The 22,621-nt window shown below is 37.5% G+C and overlaps 1 protein-coding gene and 1 long non-coding RNA gene across 8 annotated transcripts in view; both read right to left on the bottom strand.

Annotated features, from left to right (window-relative positions):
- The window catches only part of LOC307003431 (NACHT, LRR and PYD domains-containing protein 3-like), a 42,873-nt gene extending 36,217 nt beyond the window's left edge, over window positions 1-6,656 (bottom strand). For 3 of the 7 annotated variants that reach the window (XM_079621802.1, XM_079621807.1, XM_079621808.1), the window contains exons 1-2: window positions 6,467-6,656; window positions 6,205-6,331 (exon numbers count right to left, since the gene is read on the bottom strand). The gene's annotated coding sequence lies outside the window, so the exon portion shown is untranslated. Of the gene's footprint in view, window positions 1-6,204; window positions 6,332-6,430 lie in introns of all 7 variants that reach the window. The other 4 variants (XM_079621803.1, XM_079621804.1, XM_079621805.1 and 1 more) reach the window with 4 other exon arrangements.
- An 11,232-nt stretch (window positions 6,657-17,888) lies between these two features.
- On the bottom strand, window positions 17,889-22,140 carry LOC307002641. Its single transcript, XR_013798510.1, has 2 exons — window positions 21,728-22,140; window positions 17,889-18,339 (listed from the first exon to the last, which is right to left on the bottom strand). It is a non-coding gene; the product is annotated as an uncharacterized lncRNA (long non-coding RNA).
- Window positions 22,141-22,621: the final 481 nt, after the last annotated feature.

Genomic DNA, 22,621 nt, shown 5'->3' with positions numbered 1-22,621 from the left:
TGGAAACTGGATATGACACGCCTGAGTGGAATCCATAGACTGTAAAAAAATATGGACGTAGTGTCCGTGACGTCACCCGTAGGTTTCTGAAGAGCATTTTCTGACCGTCGCCATCTTGGCCTCGCGTCACCGCTCGTCACTCCCGGATAACAGAATATGGGCAAAGGGGCGGAGTTGTCGAGCCTGGCTCTCTGAAACAACGCCCACCTAGCGCGAAGTTATGGAGTTAGCTCCATGGTTAGCGCAGGCTTGGGAGCTAATGCTATATGCTACTCTCAGTACCAAGTCTGCGACTACACAGGGGCTCGCGCTAAAGTGACACTGACAGTTGATGATTAAAGTCAGAATGCAAATTAAAAGGTCCTGTTTTTGCCCTTCAAAATATTATAATAGTTAAAAGACATAGCTACAAGTGAGACTGTGTATCGTGATTCTGTACAGCTATTCTGCTAGTTGAAAATGTATTATGCAGTAACTTTACAATATTACTCTGAGTGTGTGTGTGTGTGTGTGTGTGTGTGTGTGTGTGTGTGTGTGTGTGTGTGTGTGTGTGTGTGTGTCCGTGTCCGTGATTATGTGCATACATGTCAGTTACTCTTTTATTACAGTCTATGGTCCGTCAGCACGGCATCGCTCGTCAAGTTCGTAGAGAGCTTTTATTATTTAGTCCATTTTAAATTCTGATTTTGGCTGCATCTCAAATGGGTCAAACCATAGATATATTACCTATGAAGTTCAAGTAAATGCGCTAGAAATCCGCGCTCATTCAAGGATGTGCATTTATTGCATGGACGGAGAAACACAGACACCTGCAGGATTTCATCTGACGGTACATAAGCATGTTATAATCTGTTCCAGAGCAACGGCACCGCAGAACGAGTGTAGCCTTATATCTATAGACGTTTTTAAATCTGGAAACTCCAAAAAGCAATGAAATTGTCAGACATCCAGTAGTGCATGTTCACAGAGGAGAACGACTGGAATACAGCGCTGGTTGTTCTCTCGAACGACACTCGACGACAACGGCGGAATCCAAAGCCATGGGCGAGGTAATGGGTGTATTAAATTATATGAAATAATCCCGAATAAAAGCACAAACACGGCAGAGATGGCCAGTTCAGCAGCTGGAATTTGCTGAGGTGAAGTGACGGCTAACCGGCTAGCATTGACATCATTGGGAATCCACCTGTCACTCAAAAGTGGACACACCCTTAATTTTGCAGAACTTTAAATATTAATCAACTAAACGGGTGTGTTATAAAAAAAATTCACCCCCCTCACAGTTGTTATGAAGGGCAAAATTAGCTGTATAGACCAAAACCACAGAGAGAACCAGGCTGTAAACATGTTTTTTTCTGCTGTAAAGTTGGGCATTTTAACATGGGGGAGATACAGAGTTGACTCCCTTCTGCAGCCAGCCTCAAGCGGCCAGTCCAGTCACTGGGTTCCTTGCTTTGGCCACAACCTACATCTGGCAGTGAACAAGGCTACAAGCCTGGACCGTGTGGCATCGTATCTGTCCAGGCTCAGAAAGACTATATGTGAATTTTCTAGATCTAACAAAATGACAAGACTTCTAAAAGAAAAGCAACAGCTCCTTCACCTCCCAGAGCACAAGCTGGTTCACAATGAACCTACCCGCTGGGGTTCTACATTTGATATGGTGGACCATTTCTGTGAACAGCAACAAGCCATCTGTGCTGCTTTAGCAGAAAACAAGAATAAGTTGTGCATAATGCCTCCTGACACAAGACATCACCACACTGTGAAAGGTCCTGGGCCCACTAAGTGCCTTCAGTGATGCCCTGTGTGGAGAAAAAGAGACAATACTTTCTTCTGTCATCCCTGTGATGTGGAAGATACTTTCACATGTACAGGACAGTGACACAGACTCTGTGCTAACCTGCAACATAAAAACAGAGATCAGGAACGATCTACAAATGAGATACAGCAATGAGAAGTTACAAATCCTTCTTTATTCAGCAACCTTCTTTGATCCTAGATTTAAGAACACATTTGTAACTAAGGAGAAGGAAGTGACAGAAGTACTATTGCAAAAAGCTGTCACAGCTGATCTCTCTAATCCACAATCAGTGATGGAGTCAACTCAGGCAGAGCAGGAAGAACAAACAGCTGCCAAAAAAACAAAAACAAGACTTCGGTAGCCTCCTGTCAACTATTGTATCAAAGAAAAAAAGAAAAGAGGTGGGAAAGGGAGATGAATGTCAAGCTGGGGGAGAATCTCTAGAGATGCCAACTGACAGACTAAACAAAGAACTCCAAATGTACAAGTCCATGGAAGAGACCAATGCCACATAAAAGGCAATCAAGCCTCCCCATTCAAGATGTGACGAACACATTTTATTTTAAAAAAAATTCCAAAATCAAAATTTTATAAAAAAAATGTTTTTTTTTTGTTGTTGTTTCATTTCGATACATTTTGTTTGCACCATGTGATAAAAACTGACAAGGCATGAAGATATTAAACTATTTTAATTGTATTATTTCATTTTTTTTTAAATAAAAATTTAACCTACTGTATGTTCCCTGACTGTAGGTTTTCTTTGTTACATTTTGAAACTTTTTGTTTGCACATTTGGTACTTCAGAGTTTCAAGCAGTGTTTTTTAATAAAATTGTTTCAATTCACTTAACATTTGAGGCTGGTTATTTGTCACCTGTGGTATAAATTTAGTATCGATACCGAGGTATTAGATTCTGGTATGGTACCGAAGCCAAAATTGTGGTATCGAGCCATCCCTGCTCGAGTAACATCAGTTCCGAAAGTCCAAAAGGGTTACACCATACAGTTCAGGTCTCGCCTGCCAAGATTTATGGGGGTTCTGCCCACATTGGTGGCCCCGAGCAGGCTCTGGTCATGAAACAGGATCTAAAAACTGTTGGGGAAGGGGGCCATAGAACGGAGGGCCCATCCACATTCTGAACTACATCGACGAATGGTTGATTCTACCTCAGTCGCTTCAGCTGGCAGTTCAGCAATGACATGTTGTTCTCGTCAATATGAAATTGCTGGGGTTAAGATTACACGCCAAGAAATGTGTGCTTTCTCAAGCTTAGAGGACCACCTTTTTGGCGTGGTGTGGGATTCAGTTTCAATGCAAGCATGTCTATCTCCGGTGGTCACCTACATCACCAGGGGGTTTTGCGCTCGCGCCCACTTTGAAAACTGGCGCATCAAATCCTTCTGTGGTCCCAGGGAAAACTGCTCTCACTCAGGGCAGCTAACATCCCTGGGTGCCAAAACAGGGAGCAGACATCCTGTCGAGGCAGGGGCTGAGGACCGGGGAATGGAGGCTCCACCCCGAGATGATGGAGCAGACATGGAGGGTGTTCGGAAAGGCAGAAGTGGATCTGTTTGCATATCGAGAGACGTCTCACTGTCCACTCAGGTACTTACGCATTCCAGCTCCTCTGGGGCTATGTATTTTAAATAGGCAATTAAAGGCTATACAAATTATTATGATTTATGACTTATTAATATAAACATGCGATTAGTCGACTATAATGGCTTAAATGAACGACTACTTGTCGACTATAAAAATCTTTAGTCGAGGGCAGCCCTACTGTAAAGTAACTATTGTAATGGGGTAATTAAAATGTAAAATGTTTTGTTTAGTGAATTTAAATTCTGCTTCAAAAAGCATTCTTTTTATTTTTAGATTATTAGATACAATTTTAGAATGTAATGTGATTTGACCCTTTTTTGCACATAATATGTAGCATAGACTACATGGTTTCTCTATATTTGTTTTCATTGCCTTCGATATGAACATTGTGTGTAGGACTGGGACAACACTTTTTAAATAAATACAGAATTTTTTTCCAAATTTAAATTGATGTAGTAAATATAGAGATATTTACCGTCTATAGCCATTCAGCCGGAGAAAAAAACAGTCCATATCGTCCAGCCCTATTTATATCTGCAGATTTTGGCACAGTTAAGGTCCAGTTCAAGGATGCTGCGTTAGGTCTCTTTTTGTAATGGGTGATTTACATCGGACAAGAGACTTTTAGGTCAGTGTTTGAACGTGTTTCCATGTGTTGTGTGAGACAAACAGCCAAAATTAGGGGTGTAAATCAGGACATGTCATCATGATACAATCTGACGTCGATGCAATAGTTGCTGATACCTCAAAACATGCCACGATACAATTATAATTTTCTCAGATTCAGGGGCATGCGATTGATTTATCGGTATTACGATTAGGGCCGGGACTTTAACGCGTTAATTAAGATTAATTAATGACACAAAAAATAATGCGTTAAACATTTTTAACGCATTTTAATCGCACTTATTTTTGCACCGCGGAACGTTTCTCACTGGATAAGTTTAGGCGGACCAATTATACTGGAGCACCAACTAGCGTTGCCACTTTTTGAGCGACAGTCCCGGAAAATGTATATTCTTTCCCGGGACACGAATTGTCCCGTTTTTTTGTGAAAATGTACTTCTAAAGTAGAATTTCCTGGTTTCAAATTAAACCGTTTCCGTCTACTGTTACTTTGTTTTCTTCATGGTTGTGTACATCCAATCCTGTGTCCGTAAACGGGTAAACAGTGGATTGGCCAATGCCAGGCGTTTACTTTTATTTGATTGGAAGCTCAACTTATCGCCTAGCAACTGCCTGCGCTGTCGGTCGGTCGGTCGGTCGCGCGCATCAACACACATCCAGGACTAAACAGCGTGAGCAGTTGCTAGCTAGCTTTTTAAAAACGTTCTATTTACATCTATTGTGTTAAATTGGGGGAGAGACGGACGAGGAGGATAACACAACAAAATTGGATGAGCCACCAGTGTCAAAGAAAAAACTATTTACAACCTATAAGAGCATGGTTGTGTGCAAGCTATGCAACAAGGAATTCGGAACGGCTATTGCTAACGTTACACTTAATGGCTAAAATAGCACTGGCCTGCTGGACTTGGTTGAACAAAAATAAACAATATTTTGTTGCTTAAGCTTATGTATTAAGTCATTATTCAATGGTATACTAAAAATCCATGTGAAAAAAATTACTTCTCACTGTTCTCAGGTCAAATATTTATATGCAATTAAAATGCGATTAATTTCGATTAATTAGTTACAAAGCCTCTAATTAATTAGATTAATTGTTTTAATCGAGTCCCGGCCCTAATTACGATATTATGTGCCTATTTCACACAACCAGTTTCATTTTTATTATCACACAAATGCAACCAAAATATAACATTACATGACCATTTAATTAAACTCTCTGAAAATTGCTAATCCTTTACCACATTTTTTGTGGGACATCCACAAAAAAAACATACATTTTAGTTTTTAAAGAAATAGGGAAAATAAAATGTTGCAATTTATTTTTTATTAAAATTAAATGTTTTGCAAATGAGATCATCCATTATCTGACGAAAAGTCATTGACAACAGAACAATCATTATGAGGAATATAGTAAGTACGATTTCTGTCATGATGTGATGAAATCATTATTGATGTGATGTGATGTGATTAACGTATTAAGTGTTTATCTGCTAAAATTACTAAATCTCTGCATGTCTTTCTCATTTTATTATTAAAGTTAGATTTTGTTTCTGTGGTCAGTTCAATTAGTATGAACAGATAGTACTATATTAATTTCATTTTCAGGGGTGACATGGAGTTTTTTCTACAAGAATGCCATGATTAAACGGGCTTAAGAATCAACCATTCTTGTAATAAGGTCTACTGTGATTTTTTTGTTATGTAAAGTTTGTGTTTTTATTAGTTGTTTTATAATTGTTTTTTATAATTATTATTTGCTATAGGCTACATTTTATTTTAAATGCCTTTGTTTATTTATAATTAAATACAGTATATTTTACATTAAATGCCCATACTGTACTAGTTGTAACAATACATTAAGGTAATAATATTAGCCTATCACGTAAAACAGTACTTAATTGGCATACCCATAAGCTTACAAAAAAGTTTTTGGCAGGGAGCTGCTGAGCTTATGCGCTCAAATTCTTGATACGCCATTAATTTTCAATTAAATAACATAATTTGTACCAGTTCGTTATTAATTTATATAACGACGTCAGGCGTATGAGTGTGTACATTTTCAGTAGGCTCATAGTAGGCCTAAGTTGATTTGCTTTCGCTTTTCGTTAACTCTTACCCCTCTTTGTTCGTTTTTTAAGTTAACCTTTTGCCTGTATGATTATATTTACCTACTGTTTTGGACTGAACACACGAGCAGAGTCGCAGTCGGTGTGCTGCAGCTGTGAGTGAGTTTGTCCTAAACTCCCTGCGCTTCAAGTCCGGGATCCGCCATTACAGTTTCTACCGTGATAGGAGCTGTTGTTGTCAGGAGAGAAGCGAACAACTTGTTTAAATAGTTTAGACGCAAAAGGTCGTCATTGATATTATAACTGTGAAACGTTTTAATGAACTTACAGTGACACGTGAAGACATTGTTCGATTTTGATTTACCTGAAAGGGTGCCTAGTCATCCAAAGTGAACGCTTTCGGTTTCACTGTTGACTACTGTACTCAGCTGACTGTATGCTTTTGACAGGAGAGTTCCGCTCGTGAGTTCCTCCCCAGATTGAACTGAACGTGATGACGTTGATCTGCGTGCTCTCTGTAGTTCTCTCTGCTGCATAGGCTACTGCACTGGACTAGTGTCCAGGGATGCCACTTAAAAGTGGAATAATACAATCAGTTAGGTCTAAGTAAATCTAAATGCACAAACATGAAATATTGATTCAAAATATTTTTCACAGAAGAAAGTCGTTCTGTCATAGTACGATAATGCTTTAACTTAACACATGAATGATATATAAAGTTTGAAAAATACATTTCTTAAATTAATACATTAGGTGCAGCAAGAAACCTGATCTGGTGTATTCATATTGAATTTCACTGCTTGTTAAGATTCCGATTTGGTTTTGGTATATTGATCCAGACCAATATGTAGCTTAATCCCGGACTATTAAACAAAAGCAACAGCAGATTGAATGCTTCCAAAATCATGATGCTTAATGCATGAAAAGCTGCAGCTGTGACTAAATAAATCTCAGCTTAATTCATGGTTTTGTCCCTTTGGTTTTACTGCTGAAACTTAAGGCCCACAAAACAACCATTGCCTCTCTTTCAAAGCTCCAAACTTCAACTTTATTGACATACCAGTCAATACCACTTTTATGTAGCTTCAGATTAACCCCTTATCTGTCACTCCCCATTTTGAGCATGGATGTAAACATTTATCTAAACTTAAATGGTTGCAATCCATGAATGCGTTGGAATTCAGACCTACGTGGTCTCTTTTTAAAGAAGACACTAAACTTATTAGAAGCACTTCGAAAAATTAAAGTGTAATAATGTTATAAGTTTACGTTAACTGTAAAACAAATATACTGTACTGTAAAAAAAAAAAAAATACTATAAAATTGCTATAAAATCAAAGCCTGGGCTGTGTTCAAAAATTAAAGCTGATATCTCAAAAATGTAAGTTCCTGTGAGATTTTGTTTAGGCGCTGTACCAATAATAGCCACCAGGTGGCACCCATATTCCATTGATGCGTTCTTCTGTAACAAATGAATACATTTCTGTCATAATATCACTTCTATCACAAAACAGTCACCAAATATGGAACATTGAGCTCAGACCTTTCCAACAATATGTGCTTTGTCAAGATTAGAAAAAATATTTGACAAAATATTTGAAATAAATGTTGTAACATGAAACATGACACCACCCACTATAGGGAGATGAGCGCTAAATGGATTTAAATGACTGTTTCCATGGTAATGCAATGTCCGATTTCAAAACGGTTTTCACAGGACGGGTATCACATAAACATCTTTTGTGCTGTGTTCTCTCTGTCTGCTTAGTTCCTGTTTGACTGTGTTCTTATGTATGTGTCTCCTTACTCATTACCCTCTTGTTTGTTACTATGGTTACTCATTAGTTCCCTTGTTTGCTTCACCTGTGTTTATCAAACTAGCTTTGTTTGCTCTTATTATTTATATGCCTGTGTTTCAGTTCCCGTTAACGTTTGTGCTTAGTATGGTTATGGTTTATCCTCTGTTTATTCCTGTATTTTGAGTTGGTTTAATTGTTAATAAATTCTACTGCATCTATCTTCTTTGTCTTGCTGGCTTACCTACACCACAACTTATAATATACGTGACATGGGCTGAGGTGGGTTTATTATTATTTATTTTTTTCCAGCAAGATTTGCCAAAACAATTAGAACATTATCTTAAATAACTTCCTTAACTTTTTCTTAAAGGAGTAGTTCACCCCAAAATTAAAATGAACCCATAATTTACTCACACTCAAGCCATCCTATAGGTGTATTCTCTCAGCCAAACACAATCAGAGTTATATAACAAAATATGCTCTTCCAAGCTTTATAATGGGAGTGAATGGAGCTCAAAATTTAGTTTCCACCAGGGGGTTAATAAAGGCCTTCTCAAGCGAAGCGATGTTTTGTGAATAAGAAAATATTCATATTTATAACTTTATAAACTATAATCACTGGCATCCGATAACAGCCGTATACGCGAGTCTGGTTCCGGTGGAAGAGTGACCTCTGACCCGACGCATGCCGTGTTGATGAACGCGGAAGAGCAGAGGATAGAGCAAAACAAAACACCGGTCACAAATTCAAAGTCTAAAAAGAGATTTTTTAAAGAGAAATGTTGGAGGAGCTTGAGTTTGTTTCCGCTGCGTCTCTCACCTGAGCTTACGCTAATCCTACATCATGCGTCGGGTCAGAGGTCACTCTTCCGCCAGAACTAGACGTGCGTACAGAGCAGATAAATCTCCAGCCTTTCGGGAATCACCTGTGTTTAAATGAATCGCAGAACAGAGAGTCTACTGGCAAGAAGAGAACTACAGCTCATAATAAAATACATTTATCAAAACTGACAGCAAAGACAAAATATTTCTATTTCAAATAAATGCTTTTATTTGGAACTTTCGATTTATCAAAGAACCCTGAAAAAATGTACACGGTTTCCACAAAAATATGAAGAAGCAGAACTGATTTCTTCATTGATAATAATCAGAAAAGTTTCTTTAGCAGCAAATCGTCACATTAGAATGATTTCTGAATGATCATAAGACACTGAAGACTGGAGTAATGATGCTGAAAATTCAGCTTTACATCACAGGAATAAAAATAAAATAAAGAAATTGTAATAATATTTCACAATATAACTAGCTAAAATTGTATTATTTCTTATTTTTCACTTTGATTTTGTGATGAAAATCGTTTGGGAGATTCACCAAATTTAGAATATTCCCTTCAACTTAGAAATACATTTATACCGATATTATATGTATGTAAGAGAGAGCACAGAAAAACCTCATCATTTACATAGATACGTTTGTATAGTGTGGATCAGCAGCTGCATCCTGTGTGTGTGGAAGAAAATCTTCACGGCTCACTGCAAACTCAGAAACTTCAGCACCATCTGATGAACTTCAGTGACATCAGTTTTACTGAGACCGTGCAACCACACAATAGTGAAATTATCACACTTGCTGCATAATCATAATCAATCTAGCAGCCATATCCCCCTGTAGCCCACTGAAGCTAAGCTGGGTTAATAATAATAATAATAATAATATATTTTATTTGTAAAGCACTTTTCATAGTTAAAAACAATCCCAAAGTGCTACAGAGTATAAACAAAGTTTAAAAACCGCGAAGAATAAAATAAAATAAAAAGTTAGCAAAAAGTAAAAAATGCTTGCTTAAAAAGATAGGTTTTTAGTCCTTTCTTAAAAGAGTCTATGGCTTGAGGAGCCCTTAGGTTTTCTGGAAGGGAATTCCAAAGATGCGGTGCGGCTGAGCAGAAGGCTCGATCCCCCATAGTGCGGAGCTTAGTTCTGGGTGGTTGAAGAAGTGCTTTGTTTCCAGAGCGGAGGTTGCGTGAAGAGTTTTGTTTTGTGAGTAGTTCCTTTAAGTAGGGGGGTGCGTTGCCGTGAATGCATTGATGGGTAAGTAGGATGATTTTATAGTTAATCCTGTAAGAGACAGGAAGCCAGTGGAGTGAGTGAAGGATGGGAGTGATATGGTCATATTTCCTTATCCTCATTAGGATCCTTGCAGCACTGTTTTGAATGTATTGTAGTTTTTGAAGGCTTTTTCCAGGAATCCCAAAGAGGAGAGCGTTGCTGTAGTCCAGCCTCGAGGATACAAAAGCATGTACAAGCCTTTCAGCATCTGACAGACCAAGTGTGGGACGGAGTTTAGCAATGTTCCTTAGGTGATAAAAGGAGGTCTTACACAGATGTTTTATGTGGGCGTCAAATGTGAGTTGAGCATCAAATCTTACGCCCAGGTTGGTGACTGTCGATGATAGTGGTATGTTTTGACCAGAGAAAGAGATGTGGGTTATTGGTGATGACTGGACCTGGTGTGATGTACCAACTAAAATAGCTTCCGTTTTGGAGCTATTTAGCTGTAGGAAGTTTGCCTTCATCCATGCCTCAATCTCCTCAAGGCAGGAGCTCAATGATGACAGAGTGGCTGAAGATGGGATGAGGTTGGTTTTTATATACAGCTGAGTGTCATCGGCATAGCAATGAAATGATATTCCATGCCTGTTGATTAGGTGGCCAAGGGGAAGAGTATAGATGATGAATAGAATCGGGCCAAGAACCGACCCTTGGGGAACACCGCATGTGACTGTATGCGTCTCAGACTTTACACCTCCCAAAGAAACATACTCTGTTCTTCCAGACAGGTAGGACTGGAACCAGCTCAAAGCAGTGTCAGAGAGTCGGATAGTATGATGGAGGCGCTGAAGGAGGATATTGTGATCAACCGTGTCAAAAGCTGCTGATAGATCCAGTAGGATGAGGAGTGATGGTGTGCCGGTGTCAGCCGCCATCAACAGGTCATTTGTGACCCTGATCAGGGCTGTTTCGGAACTGTGGGCGGAACGGAAACCAGACTGAAATTTTTCAAAAAGGGAATTTGAATTTAGATGATCCTGAAGATGGACAGCAACAACTTTTTCTAGAACTTTGGACAAGAATGGAAGGTTAGAAATAGGCCTGTAGTTTGCAAGAACTTCAGGGTCTGAAGTGGGTTTTTTTAGAAGGGGTTTGATAACAGCAGTTTTAAGAGCAGATGGAACATGACCAGTGCGTAGAGAATGGTTGATGACTTTGGTTATTAAGGGACTAAGAGAGCTGATGTGTGTTTTCACCAGGGCTGTGGGAAAAGGGTCCAGCGAACAGGTGGAAGCTTTCATCCTGCCGATGATGTACTCAACTTGTTGCTTAGAGACTTCAGAAAAACAACAGAGAGGCTGGAAAGTCCCAGGCAGTGGGTCGGCAGTTGGGACAGACAGAGCAGGGGTGCTGGAGAGGAGAGAGCGGATGCTCTCAACTTTTTTCCTGAAGAAAGTGATGAAACTGTTGCATTTCTCTTCTGATGTGTCATTGTGTGAAATAGTTTGTGGCTTGATGAGATGGTTTATGGTAGTGAAAAGCTGCTTGGAGTTTCCCTGATTTTTACTGATGATGTTTGAGTAGAATTGTGTCCGTGCTTTTTTTAGTGACATTGAGTAGGCCTTTTGATGTTCTTGATAGGCTATTTTGTGAACAGTAAGTCCAGTTTTTGAAGCACGCCGCTCAAGTACACGTCCTGCCGTTTTCATTTTCCGTAGTTCTGGAGTGAACCAGGGAGATGTACGCGAGAAAGTGACTGTTCGTGTTTTTACAGGTGCGTGGAGGTCCAAAACACTGCTCAGGGTGCTGTTATAAAAATCCACTGATTCATTTACTGATGTAAATGTTGCTGATGGGATTTGCAGGAGGTCCAAAGCCAAAGTGTCTGGATTGATATTTTTTATGTTTCTGAAATGGATTTGGCGTTTTGGTTTGATGTAATGAGAAAAATTTGCCTCCATTGAGATGACTTTGTGATCGGACACTCCGAGATCGTATACCAGCAGATTTTCAATTGGGGCAGAGTCAGTAATGACCAGGTCAAGTGTATGTCCTCTATTGTGTGTTGGGACGTCAACATGCTGTTTGAGATTTAGAACGTCCAATAGCTGTAAGAAATCAACTGCTGGATGACAGGAGGGGGTGTCAACATGAATGTTCAAATCTCCAAGTATAACGATGTTTGCAGATGTGGTACAGAGTGAAGTGAGAAATTCATTTATCTCTGATATAAAGGCTGGATTTTGCTTAGGAGGCCGGTAAATGAGAAGGATAGTCATAGTGAAAGGTGGTTTACATCTGAAAGCCACACTGTAAAAAATAAAACATAGATTTCATTTAAATTTAATTAATTAAAATGAGGCAACAGATTACAAGCAATATTATTAATTAAATTTTACAAATTAGAATTGAGTAATAATTAATCAAATTAATTCCTTAAATGTTAACCATTTAAAATGAGTAAAATTTACAAAATATATGTTATTGCCAACATTGAAGACACCTGATGTTAACAAGCAGAATCACTAAAGGAGAAAACCATAATTAAAGTCACCATTATGGAGATGAGTGTGTGTTTTAGTTGGGCTCTTCACCCTTAAATTAATAACTTTAAGTTTTGTGTGGCTGCTGTACATGAGTTATAACAGCCAGATGAACAAAAAGAAATGTTGATCTGATGGTGTTGGTTGTGTTTCATAATTTCACAATCATTTGACTTGAATCACTGATCTCATGTAGAGTCCAATTTATGAGTTAAATTTATTTTGTTAATTCTAGCTGCATAATATTATTATCCTTTTCAATGGAATCCAAATGATCAAATTAATAATAATAAAAAATATATCTGTTTTTATTTTAGGCGCACACAGACATCAAGATTTAGCGTATGAATCTCAGCAATGGTGACAACCTCTGAGCTCATTATTTATTCATGCAGCAATACATGATGGGAGCCATGAATGAGTTGTGATTGGTACAAACCAGAATGCACTGCAACATGCTTTATAAATGTCACCATTGTTGAGATGCACAGGCTGATTCATGATGTCTGTTTGTTTGTTTTTTGTACAAGAGAAACTTTTTAGAAATTATTTGAATTACATTGTAAAAGATAAAAATATTATGGTGTACAAGGCCAGTACTTCTATAGTTAATAAAGTTAACTTAAGTCACAAATTGTACTCCATTTGAGTTCAGTGATTCAGGTCAAATGATTGTGAAATAATGATTATGTTAAAACACAACCAACATCATCAGATCACCGTTTGTTCATCTGGCTGTTATAACTCACGTACAGCAGCCAAACAAAAACTTAAAGTTAATAATTTAAGGGTGAAGAGCCCAACTAAAACACACACTCATCTCCATAATGGTGACTTTAATTATGGTTTTCTCCTTCAGTGATTCTGCTTGTTAACATCAGGTGTCTTCAATGTTGGCAATAACATATATTTTGTAAAATTTACTCATTTTAAATGGTTAACATTTAAGGAATTAATTTGATTAATTATTACTCAATTCTAATTTGTAAAATTTAATTAATAATATTGCTTGTAATCTGTTGCCTCATTTTAATTAATTAAATTTAAATTAAATCTATGTTTTATTTTTTACAGTGTAACATTTAAGGAATTAATTTGATTAATTATTACTCAATTCTAATTTGTTAAATTTAATTAATAATATTGCTTGTAATCTGTTGCCTCATTTTTATTAATTAAATATAAATAACATCTATGTTTTATTTTTTACAGTGTAACATTTAAGGAATTAATTTGATTAATTATTACTCAATTCTAATTTGTAAAATTTAATTAATAATATTGCTTGTAATCTGTTGCCTCATTTTAATTAATTAAATATAAATGAATTCTATGTTTTATTTTTTACAGTGCAGGCATTCAAAAGTGGACAGTTCAGGCAGAGACAGCGGGGTGAGTTTTAAGTCACTGCGGTGTAGTACTGCTAGGCCACCACCGCGACCGGAGTGGCGGGCTTTCTCCAAGTATTGATAACCAGGAGGACATGCTTCATTTAATGCAAAAAATCCCTCTGGCTGATGCCAGGTCTCAGTAAGACACATGATATCAATATTCCTGTCCAATATGTGGCTGTGTATAAGACAAGATTTATTTGTGAGGGACTGTGTGTTAAACAGTTCTATTTTGATGTTAGATGGAGTGGTGTACTGTAGAGAGCGAAGTAGACTGAAATCCACTCCACGTTTTATGTTCTGCTCCGTGGTGACGGGTCTTATGCAAGTGGCCTTCCCAACGCTGTTTATTCCAAGTAGAGGGGCGTTCTGATGACGTAGATGCCGTGCGACAATGCGCTCGGCTGACCAGAGAGATGGAATGGAGCCACTAGACTGGGAGAAAACAAATTTTCTACGGCAGCTTCTATGGATGTAGCGGGGTCGGCTTTGAAGTTTAAGTTGTTTAATGGCTGAGATATATGTTGGACTGCTGTTATGCCTTAAATTAAGCAGTTGCGGGATGGAGTACTTTAGCGTCATATCGCTACAGTGTGGATCCGAAGATTGTCCAGCCGGCTGGCAAGTGGCTGCTCGCTAAGCCGGGGAGATGTTACCTTGTCCGGCGATGGCTAACTTGGCAGTGAAGTGTTGTCCGTTTAGACGATCGTCCGTTTAGACGATCTTGATGCTGGTGTCGATGAGTGATACCAAGAGACCACAGGGCCAGTAAAACAGTAATAAAAACTCTGATGCAACAGCTCAGGAACTGTTCGGCATTGTACGAAGAAGATTGCCAGCAACAACAGGTATGATACAAAAAAAAAAAAAAAAAAAAATCCATACATCCATATAATCCGAAAAAAGAAACTACCTGGTAGATAGCAGATAGTGACTGTAGAAAGTATTCTAGAGTGCAAAAAATAATACACAAAATGCGTTGTCTTGAGGGAGAAGCGGCAACAGACAGTGCCAGCGTCCTCTCCAGCGAATCTGAGGGAGTTGAGGGTTGAGCCGGGTCAGGACCTGGGTGGGAGAACCCTGAGAAATCCAGGTCGCTGCTGGAAGAGGTGTTAGTGAGGCCAGCAGGGGGCGCTCACCCTGTGGTCTGTGTGGGTCCTTACGCCCCAGTGTAGTGACGGGGACACTATACTGTCAAAGAGCACCGTCCTTCGGATGAGACGTTAAACCGAGGTCTATGGTCATTAAAAATCCCAGGATTTCTTTCGAAAAAGATTGTAACCCCGGCATCCAGGCCAAATTTTGCCAAGTGGCCACTGTCCATCATCATGGCCTCCTACTCATCCCTATATGCTGATTGGCTTCATCACTCTGTCTCCTCTCCACCAATAAGCTGTGTGTGTGTGTGTGTGTGTGTGTGTGTGTGTGTGTGTGTGTGTGTGTGTGTGTGTGTGTGTGTGTGTGTGTGTGTGTGTGTGTGTGTGTGTGTGTGTGTGTGGTGGATGTTCTGGCGCAATATCTGGTGGTTGTGAAGATTTCCTACTTGTGAAACTCGAAAAAATGTAATATCGCCCCCAAAAGTTCATTTATTTCAGTAATTCAACTTAAAAGGTGAAACTAATAGACTCATTACATGGAAAGTGAGATATGTCAAGCCTTTATTTGTTATAATTTTGATGATTATGGCTTACAGTTTATGAAAACCCCAAATTCAAAATTAGAATATTGTGAAACGGTTTTCATAAGCTGTGAGCCATAATCATAACTTGCTCAAAAGTTTTTTCAAAAAATATTTTATTCAAGAAAGTGAGTACCCTGCGCAGAGCTGAATTCTTAAGCACTGAATCAAATAAGCCTTAGTGAGACTAGAAGTGTGTCCTGAAACTCACATTTGCATGTGAGAGTCTCAGAATAGTGTCTCCAGTGAGCATGATCGAACCCCAAGAGGTTTGTTTACAAGAAATAAAGATTTACAACTGAAACCACTGTAACTGTTCAAAACTTCATCAAACATTTGACCTCTGTTAGGATTAAGGCTTTTGAATTATGTTTTTGACAAATGCAATATGTTCTTCTGCTTTATTCAGTGTTTCAGAAAGCACTATTGGAGCTGCTTCTTTTAGGTGTTGTGTTTCTATTTTAGCTTATTTGGACTTTTGTAAATAGTTTCGCCTCACTTTTTGACCAATTGCATTGATAAACAGTTCTCACATCTCAATGTAAATGAATCAGTGCGAACAATTATGTCTTTGCAATTAACTGAATTAGTATTTTACATCACTGACGCATTTTAAAAGAAATATTGTGGTTCCCTCGACGAAAACCCAATAGGATTGGATTTTGGATTATTGCATGCAAGAATTATAAACTTTTGTTGGTCACAGAGCTTATTTTCTGCAATAATCCAAAAGCCAATCGAGAGAAAAAAAGGGAACCAGAGTGATGCTTAAATTCTGGGTTAGACTATAAAATATGCCATCACTGCAGCGCTCTATAGCAAATACTTCTTAGCAAACTTTTTATATGGTTGATGGTTGAATTGTTTCTGGGTGCAAGAATTCAAAGCGTAAATGCTGCTTTAAATACCACGAACATTTACATATACAGGAGCACTTTGCATTGGCAGCACATGCTTCAGCGCTTTTAAAGAGTGCTTTAAAAGAGTTTAATATATTCACCATCACAGAACAACAATGACTCTCATCATCATTTTTATCTCGATGCTTGCCGTATTTTATCAGGGTTTGTATAACTAAACTAGATCTTTATTGCATAAACTAGCATTAGTCATACTTTGGTATCTCACTGAATATCTGACTCTTTTAGAGTGCCGAGGACAGGTCACCATCACCCAGACACCGTCAATAACAGCAGCGCAACCAGGGGAAGACGTAAGATTAAACTGCAAAGCCAACAGGCCGGTGCATCTTAATGACCACATGGCTTGGTACTTCAGGAGATTTGGAGAAGCTCATAAGCTACTCGTATTCAGAGCCACACATCGGTTCGCTGGAGCTCCAGCTAGATTCACAGGGAGTGGACATGGAGCAGACTTCACTCTGACCATCAGTGGAGTCCAGTCTGAAGACGCAGGACATTACTTCTGTCAGAGCGACCACACTGGGGCAATAATCACACTGTGATAAAGAGCCGTACAAAAACCTCCGTCACACTGAACGGATACAGCTGAGAGACTCTGCAGATGTGCATCACACACATGCCACACAACTAGACATTCACACAATAAAAGAGCATTTTGTCATTTTGACAACATCAAGGCAACAAAATTATGAAATTACATATATGATACTTAAGTCTGACTTAAGTGGCTCAAAAAGCACTCTTAATTTAAAATAAATTAAGTATACAAACCAGTAATTTAGTATCATTTATATTCTATTATAGTATTTGTTCATATTTTGAATTAGCTTTTTTCTTCATATTTCTTATTATAAAATATGTACATTTTAGTTGAAGGTTTAGTCATCTTCTAATTTTTTAGAGAGCTTTATTTTTATTTCAGTTTTAGTTTTAATTAATAATAATCCTTCTTCTTTAAAACTTATTGTTTAATACTTCAACTTATTTCAGTTAGCGTGCGAAGGCAACATTTCTAATTGTCATGTAAGCAACTAATATTTATATGTTACCCGGTTTCACAAACAAGCCTTAAACAAGTCCCAGACTAAAATATAAGTTTGAGCTGTTTAACTGAAAGCAACTTGCACGAATAACCGTATCTTAAAATATACCAGTGCCATTGTTTTGTCTCAAAATGCACACCAGTTATGTTTTTTTCTAAGGCACGTTTAAAAAGGCTATTTAATTGTCCTAATTGAACTAAGGCCTAATCCTGAATTATTCTAAACCCTGTGAAACCAGGACTTTATTTTCAGATTATTTCAATTATCAAGAACTATTTTGGACCCCCTTTCTTTACCCTAAGTGTCTTTAACTATCAATAGCTTTTTCTCAAATCACACAAAATGACTCAAAGACAAGCACAGTATTATTTGTTTTATTTAAAGTACAACAGAAAATCATAGCATGCTCTTGTGTGAATGAACTCAGAGGAGCAGAAGTGAGACATCAGCCAGACGGATGAAGCAGAAGCCAGAGGAGAGACTGAGCGCATCTACTGATCTGAACACTGATCTCTCCTCAGTTGTGCAGTGACCGCAGGCTGGCCGCTCCGTGTGGCCTCACAGCTCACTGAGACGCTCTTCATCCACTCCTGCTCAGAGAGAGTCAGGCTGCTGCTCCAGCTGTACAGAGCGTCCTTCTGCAGGAGCCCAGCGCTGCTCTCCTGAGCCCTGCTGCTCCCGTCCACCTTCCAGCTCAGCCTCCAGTCTGACGGCAAGCCCTCGCTGGCCACACACAGCAGTGTCGCTGTGTTCAGAGAGGAGATCTCTGCACTGGACGGGGGCAGGATGATCACTTTAGGAGGAGTGTTGCCTGAGAGAAGAAGAGCAGCGGGACGACAAACAACTCGCTTAACAAACATCGTAACATTTATTACAGAGTAAAGTGACAGACAACATTCTTACCATCAGTTTAAACTAGGGCTGGGCGATATATCGCATGACATTGTTAGGCGCGTCTCATCAGTAAAGCCGGTTCCTTGATTAGTAGTAAATCGCCATCACCTGCTTTCAGATGTAGCGGCATTTACTACACCAGGAGTCCTCAACTCTGGACCGTGAGATCTACTCTCCTGCAGAGTTTATCTCCAACCCTAATCAAACACACCTGAACAAGCTAATCAAGCTCTTAATGATTGATACAACGTTACAGGTACACAACAAAATCCCCAGTGTTAAATCAACATTGCTCAGAGTGCATATTGTCCCAATCTATAGAGTGTTAAAGTTAATGAGATAATTATATGATTAATTAAGTGATGTTTGAGCATTAGTGATGAACACCTGCTGTTAACAACTGTTTTGTCACAAGTCTACCGAATTGATTGTTGAGAGTTGATATTTAAGTGATCAAAAAAGTATGCAACCATTATGGTGGTCAATGTTTGCTTTAGTTGGTCTCGTGACCCATTGAATTTCCAAAGCAAACTTCGTTAAGCATTTGCAATAGTGTTTCATGATAAACACGAGCTTTGCTGATCAAAAAGTTCAAAATACAAACATGCTTTTATGTGTGCAAAGATGCTTGAATGAAACTCATAAAGAGATATTTGTTAAAGGTCATTTGACACAAAATTATTATTTTATTTTGGTTATTGACTGAGGTTCAGGTATAGTAAATGTGTAAAAAAGGTATAATAAAACAATTGTCAGTGATATAAATGCACATGTATATCTTCTGAAACTATACACTTAGACATCAACACTTACCATACAATCCTCAACAGTGGTGACAATAATTATCCATACTGCAGTGCATGCTGGGATTTTTTTCAAATTATGATACCCAGCATGCATTGCAGCATGAAACTTTTTGTTTATTGTCACCATTGTTGAGATTTGTATGCTGATGTTTGCTGTATGTGAGTTTGTTAAAAACTCAGAAAATATTATATTGTACGCACTTCACAGTTTTAAAATTCCACACATTAAATAATGGATGTAGTTTCACAGGGTAGACCAGGCAAACCCCTCAAATGTATTAATGACAAAACACTGATTAATGATTTCACATTCAATAAGTTCAGGTTCCAATGATATGCTGCTATCATATTCTGATTTTACTGCTTTTAAAACATTATGTATGTTGTTGCAGAATAAATTATATCATAGAGAGTGACGGGTCAACAGCCCAACTAAAGCAAACACTGATCTCTATGATGGTGGCATTATATTTTTACCAATAAAATATCAACATTTAAACCTCTGTTAATTCTCAAAAATAACTTCCGTAGAAGCATGGCAGAAATCAATCTGGTTAGTAATAAGTGAAGCTGGTAATGCTGTTTGTGGAGTTTGTAGACATCTAAGGCTGTGGCTGAAGTCAGTTGTAGTTCTTGTGTTCCTCTTTCCTTCATTAATTCAGGTGTTCATCACTAATGCTAAATCATCTCTTAATTAATCACTTAATTATCTCATTAACTTTAACACTTTTAACACTCTGTAGATTGGGACAATATGTACTTGAGCAATGTTGATTTAACATTGGGGATTTTGTTGTGTACCTGTAACGTTGTAGTAATCATGAATACCTTGATTAGCTTGTTCAGGTGTGTTTGATTAGGGTTGGATCTAAAATCTGCAGGAAAGTGGATCTCGCGCTCCAGAGTTGAGGACCCCTGTACAACACAGAGCCGTAGTTAACTGACAAGCTGAGCCATATCGCATTAATTATCGCAGGCGATACGTCCGCGATACTTATGCGATATTGCTCAGCTTGTCAGTTAACTACGGCTCTGTGTAGTAAATGCCGCTACATCTGAAAGCAGGTGATGGCGATTTACTACTAATCAAGGAACCGGCTTTACTGATGAGACGCGCCTAACAATGTCATGCGATATATCGCCCAGCCCTAGTTTAAACCAGTGTTTCTCAAATCTCTCCTGAAGGACCACAACACTGCACGTTTTCTTTGTCTCCCTTATCAAACACACCTGATTCAACTCATCAGCTCATTAACCCATTTGATAATGAGCTGAATCAGGTGTGTTTGATAAGGGAGACAAAGAAACCGTGCAGTGTTGTGGTCCTTCAGGAGAGATTTGAGAAACACTGGTTTAAACAGACAAACTAATATAATAAAATAACTTAAAGAGAGACACAATTATGACTGTGTTTCTTAACACCCTTAAGTATGCTTTTAAAAAAGTGCACCTTGTAATAATGTTTTGTGATGCTTTAAAGAAGAACACTTATTTTGATGAAGTACTTCATTATAATTTTAACTCTAGTGTGTTATTCGATATTACAATCACAAGTTAATATAATTTAAATGTATTAAATTGTAGCTTCATCTTTACAAATGTGTAATCACAAGTATATTTAAATATATGATGGGCACGTTTCAATAGAAATTATAAATAAAATATATTTTAACCATATTTCAAATACAATGGAAGTAATTATGAAATTACAAAGAAATAATTAAGCCTGGCTAGGTTTAAAAGCACTCTAAAGTTTATCTAATTACATTTTATATGAACTTAAGCCATAATATTTATTTTTAAATAACATGCAATTAAGTGTATGAAAACATACATTTTGGTTCTCACTCAAGTATAATGTTGAAGCATATTATTATTAAGTACTTTTATAAGTATCCTAAATTGCACTTTCTTAAAAAAAGGGTCTAAAATGTGTTATAAATGTATTTTATTTATTATAACTGTATATTTTAAATTATTTTTAAATAAATTTTAAAGTTTAAATGATAAATTGTATAATGTATTACAATATCTGTTTTTTTTAAAACAACAAATATATTTCATGAATGAGTTTTACAATTATTCATATATTTTTTTTCAATTGAAAGTCTATAATAGCGTATACTACATTTTATGTATATGTATGCATGTATTTATTAATTTATATATTTATTCTTAGTAGTATGTCACATTTCAAAAAAATTATCTTCTCATGCTCTAATAGCATGTCAATATTCATCAAATGTATCTCTTTTCCTGGTAAATACAGGTGAAAATGTTTAAAACGTTTTTTTTTTTTTTTTTTTTTGGTAGTCAAGAGTTTTGTAGTATCTCTGTATTATCATCTCTCACATATAAACCTACACTATATTTACTGTAAGCATATGAAAATATATATTTTTTTCCATAAGACAAAGTAAAACATTCATAATGTCATAAAATATATGACTAAATATGACAGCACTGTACTGAATTAAAATGATTTAATTATTTACTTACTGCCAACATCCAGTCTGGTGCCGCTGCCGAAAGTCAACCACAGTGATACAAACTAATAGAGCAGATGTACAAAAACCTCCTGAACGCTTCAGTAACTGCACTGTTCACTGCATCTCCAAAATAACATCTTTCATTTGATTAAGTGTTGTGCTCAATAAAAGTTCAATAAAAAAAAATAAAAAAAAATATACACATTTTATAAAAAAGAAAAAAAATATTATTTTTTATAATATGATTCTATATTTAAACATTGCAATCTAAACTTGATTAGATAGTTCTTGATATCTAAATATTTATTAGATATCATTGGAAACTCTTGAGAAATATCAGTTGATAATGATATTAAATCTTAATAATTGTAGAAATTACATTTGATAACTACATCTGAAACTGAAATAAATGTTATTTTAAATGAGTGTGACAGATGTTCTCGTGAAAGGAAGCAGTTTTGAATATGTGCACCACCCCTTTGTTTAAGACGGACTGCCCGCCGGTCAGGACTGTACACAGCAGGTCTCGTCTGTTCTCACTCATTCTTAGCAAAGATGACTGCAAACGCTCTGATTATCTGCTCTCTACTGCTTTCTCTTGCTGGTGAGATTAGTGTTGAGTATTCAGAGCTTTTTCAGAAGTGCTTTATAAGTTTTGTATCATTCTTCTCATGTGTTGTGTGTTTGTAACACTGACTGATGTGTGTGACGGCAGGTTGTTTTGCTGAGATCATTCTGACTCAGAGTCCATCCGTGAATCTGGTGTCTGTGGGAAGCGACGTCACTCTCAACTGCGGGTCCAGCAGTTCTAGTTTTCAAACCAGTTTAGCCTGGTATCATCAGAAACCCGGACAAACACACAAACTCCTGTTCTATGGTGTTGGTAGCAAAATGTCTGGAGTGT

This window comes from Phoxinus phoxinus (genome assembly GCF_949152265.1).
Source record: "Phoxinus phoxinus genome assembly, chromosome: 1".
NCBI classification, from domain to species: Eukaryota; Metazoa; Chordata; class Actinopteri; order Cypriniformes; family Leuciscidae; genus Phoxinus; species Phoxinus phoxinus.
This window is presented reverse-complemented; position numbering and strand designations above follow the sequence as displayed.